A 4,941-nucleotide genomic window follows, 5' to 3' on the forward strand; every position below is an offset into this window, starting at 1 on the left:
TAGCATTAATAGTGGGTTATGGACTCCTTCCAAATGCCTCAATAAGCAGTCCTGAGTAAGCCCTGGTAAAATTGTGCTTTATCCTTCCCTAGGCAAGGTTATAAAAGAACATTCTATTGTAAAGAATATGGGTGACCAATCAAAATAACTAAGACAAGAAATAATTCTTGGTTTCTTCATTCCCAATTTTATTTATTTTTAAACATTTTATTTATTTATTTTAGAGAGAGAGAGAGAGCATGTGTGCAGACATGCACTCAGAAGTGGGGAGAGGGGCAGAGGGAGAGAATCCTTAAGCTAACGGCACTGACACAGAGCCCGACACAGGGCTTGATCCCAGGACCCTGAGATCAGGACCTGAGCTGAAATCAAGAGCCAGACTCAACTGACTGAGGCAACCACATGTCCCCTCAATTTTATTTTATTCTTAATTCAGAATGACTGCCTTCAAATAAGAAACTAAAAAAGCTCACCAAAAGAGGGGCGCCTAGCTAGCTCATTTAGTACAGCATGGAACTCTTGGGGTTGTGAGTCAAGCACCACACTGGGCTTTGAAAAAAATTTCTTAAAAATTAAAAGTTAAAAAAAATCCCACATCAAAGATACAGAACAGATTGGTGGTTGCCAGAGGTGGGATAGGGGGTATAGGTGAAATAGGTGAAGAGGGTCAAAAGGTACAAACTTCCAATTATAAAATAAATCATGGAGGATCCCTGGGTGGCTCAGCGGTTTGGAGCCTGCCCTTGGCCCAGGGCATGATCCTGGGGTCCCAGGATTGAGTCCAGCATCGGGCTTTCTGCTTCTCCTCTGTCTGTGTCTCTGCCTCTCTCTCTCTCTCTCTCTCTCTCTCTCTCTCTGTCTCTCATGAATAAATAAATAAAATCTTTAAAAAAAATAAATCATGGGGATGTAATGTAAAGCATAGTGACTATAGTTAATAATACTATATTGCATATTTGAAAGTTGGTAAGAGTTAAAAGTTCTCATCACAAGAAAAAAAAAACTTTTTAAAAAAGATTTTATTTATTTATTCACGAGAGACACACACAGAGAGACAGGCAGAGACATACATAGGCAGAGGGAGAAGCAGGCTCCATGCAGGAAGCCCAATGTGGACGTTGATCCTAGGATTCTGGGATCGTGCCATGGGCCAAAGGCAGAGATGCTCAATGGCTGAGCCACCCAGGTGTCCTGAAAGAACTTTTATGATGTATAGTGATGGATGTTAATTAGATTAATTGGGGTGATCATTTCACAATATATCACAAGTATTGAATCATTATGTTGTACTCCTGAAAATAATATGTCAGGTATATCTCAATTTAAAAAAGAGATAATTAGGGGATCCCTGGGTGGCTCAGTGGTTTAGCGCCTGCCTTTGGCCCAGGGCGCGATCCTGGAGCACGGGATCGAGTCCCACATCGAGTCCCACATTGGGCTCCCGGCATGGAGCCTGCTTCTCCCTCCTCCTGTGTCTCTGCCCCTCTCTCTCTTTCTCATTAAATCAGTCAATCAATCAATCAATCAATAAACAAATCTTTAAAAAAAGAGATAATTAATATACCTAATAATTTATTTTAAAAAATCACATACCAAAAAAATAAATAAATAAAAAATCACATACCATGATTCTTATTCTTACACGTGTTAGGATAATGAGAACTGTTAAGTCATGGGTACAGTTAGTGATTCACCATGAAATATTTGCATTAGACAACACAAAGTTAGAAAATGTATAAATCTGGGCAGCCCCGGTGGCTTAGCGGTTTAGTGCCGCCTTCAGCCCAGGGCATGATCCTAAAGACCCGGGATCGAGTCCCATGTGGGGCTCCCTGCATGGAGCCTGCTTCTCCATCTGCCTGTGCCTCTGCCTCTCTCTCTAGCTGTGTCTCTATGAATAAATAAATAAAATCTTAAAAATAAAAAAAAGAAAATGTATAAATCTATATTTATTATCAAAGTTACAAGATAGGTAAAAAATGAGTTCCTCCAAATAACTACATATTAAACTAGATGATAGCTATTTCAGAATTTGAATTGCTTTTTTTATTAAGATGCTTTGTTATAAAATATGCACCATTTTTTGCTCATATAATAGGATTCTCTTGTAAGAATTGCTAACATTGTTAAAAAAGTTTCTTTTTTAAAAAATTTATTTATGATAGTCACAGAGAGAGAGAGAGGCAGAGACACAGGCAGAGGGAGAAGCAGGCTCCATGCACCGGAAGCCCGATGTGGGATTCGATCCCGGGTCTCCAGGATCGCGCCCTGGGCCAAAGGCAGGCGCCAAACCGCTGCGCCACCCAGGGATCCCTGTTAAAAAAGTTTCTGAGAAGAAAAATAAACTTGGAAAATTATATGAATTAACTTACTTTCCAGCAAATTGAAAAAGGATCATATATCAATCATTTCCCTCTCATTGTTTCAGTTTCAAACATGCCTTTCTCTATTCTGTGATACTGGAGCTAGGTCTCTGACAAAGACATTTCTCAGTCTCCATTGCCTCTTTTATAGTTTGCCAATGGAGGCATAAATGGGAGGGTGGAAGGAAGAAATGGAAAAGGAACTCACTTTCTATTTTCCAGTTCTTTCATTATCTCTAGCAGCAGAGGAGGGCTATGCTTGGCTGCAAAATCTTTTTGCTTTCCCAGCACCAGATGACTAAATCCAGTTAACAGCCAGGCTGAGACTACTTTTCAGAGCTCTTAAGTTCTAGTAAATCCATCGCTTCCCCTTTCTTCCTCAAGTCCTGTGGTGTAAGCTGTTTCTTGAAGTTACAAATCTGTCCCCTTTTTGCTCTTAATTCATTCAACAGTGTACAATTTCCTGTAATTAAATATTCTGTTTGGAAATGCCAGTGTAGTTCTGCCTTTTTGACTATATCCTGATGGACATAGTCCTACCAGAATTTGTTTTAGCGGCACAACCACTTACCCAATTGGCATGCTTTGAGGACCACTGTCCTGCTGTACGGGAGATGACTAGACTCAAAACAGTGTTGGACTTGGTGGCATGAGAGAAGGAGAATAAACAAAGGACAAAAATATTCCTATGATCAATTACTGACATATGAAGAGATAGTCGTACACATTCAAAGTTTCGCTGAAAGTGAACTATGCCAGTTACGAATGGACTGTCTTAAATTTCTAGCTTTTTAGTCCATGAAATGTCCAAGATGATCTCTAACCTTCACTGATAATCAAATCCAGGGAAGGGCTGTTTGATGTCAAGAAGAAAACCATAATTATCATCCAAAGAACACTTACCTAGTACATTTCCCCATTAAGCGACCCCACTTTTAAATGTTTGTAGAGCCTTAAAAAAAAAAAGTGTTTGCCTTATTCTGAAAGTAACAATGCCCAATTTCACAGAATAAACAGCAAATCACATCAGCCTTATTAGCCAGACTCCGTTTGTCTAAGACTCTCAGGCTTTAGCTATTAGACATCTCTTTGTGGGGAGGGGATTGGAGGGATTATTCTCCAAAGATTGGTTTTCATTTCAAGAACTTCCCCCTTGCATCCACATACCACTACCAAGATCCTGACTTCAGGGCACCTTTTATTTTTATTTTTTATTTTTTTCAGGGCACCTTTTAGATCTTCCAGGGTCTGGGGATAGGGAAGAATATTGCTTTGTTCAGAATTTTAACTGTTAAATACGTTCTCCTTGATCAAATTTTAGTTAGGCTCCTCTGCATCCTCTTCTCAACTAGGCGCTTCATCCTTGGGGTTTCAGTGTCTGTCTTTGCATTACCCAGTTTTAGCAAGAATTTTGTCAACTCAGTTTAGCCAGAGCCCTTGATAGCTGACCACTCTCAATATCTAATTAAATCCCTTATGCATCCAGGCCATATCTGATCTCCTTGGACTGCCCTCAGCAAGAATTCTGTTGGTCAGTCTAGCAAGAATTTCCCCCTACCCTTGAGTCTTAATTTTCTATCCATGGACTACCCCTCTCACCCCCACCGATTTGTTCCTTGCATGTAAACCCTACTAGTTTTTGCTGCATTTGGAACTGAACCCAATTCTTTGCTGAAGTTTCTTCTCCCCTATTGCAATTGTTCCCGAATAAAAAATATATATATTTCAACCTCTTTTAACTACTGTTCAGCTCTGGTTTTCTTTCACATCATTCAGGGGCTCACATGGCTGTCCTCCTGACGGTGGGTAGTTTTCTTGAAGCTGGGCACTAATTGAAGTTGTATAGAGAAAAGGTGGGAGCAACACCCAGAGAACCCCCAGAGCTCCAGCGGATTATCAATATTATGAAGAGCTTGGGGGCAAACGAGCGTCTTCCCAACAAACGGAATCTAATTACCCTTCTGCGGTATCACACTGGGTCCAAGTAGAGAAGGGATCTCAAAGCGAAGGTAACAGTGACCCGGCCCACTGCCGGGGGGGGAGGGATGGTGAAACCTCTCCCACCGGCTCCACACTGCGGGGAAGCCCAGAAACAAATACAGCCCCACCACGTGTCGTAGGTAAAATCCTTCGACCTCTGGGGAAAGAACACAAAGCATGGTTGCCCAAAGTCAGTCTAATACCTCTCGCAAACCCACAAACACTCTCACATCCTCGGCGTCACGCAACGACCCAGAATCACGGGACATGATCCTAAGTACAGAAGCTCACTGCACGGGACAGAAATCTTTGCCCGGTGGTGCGCAGCGCCGGTCACACACAGATCGTCACACCTGAGCATTCAGTAAGAGTCACGGACACGCGGAGCCTCACGGTTTGCTCACAACAGCCGCGCACGGCCACTTGAGCGCCCGAGACCTACTACGAGACCAGCCAGCTCGGTACTCACACGCCCCGGTCCCGGCCGCCTGCGCAGGCGCGGAGTCGAGGCGGGCCTTGAGGGTCCTCTGGGAAATGTAGTTCAGCAAAGAAGGCGGCGGCGCAAAGCACTCTGGGACTCGTGGTTCCCGGGGTCGGA

Source organism: Nyctereutes procyonoides, unplaced genomic scaffold (assembly GCF_905146905.1).
Source record: "Nyctereutes procyonoides isolate TBG_1078 unplaced genomic scaffold, NYPRO_anot_genome, whole genome shotgun sequence".
NCBI classification, from domain to species: Eukaryota; Metazoa; Chordata; class Mammalia; order Carnivora; family Canidae; genus Nyctereutes; species Nyctereutes procyonoides.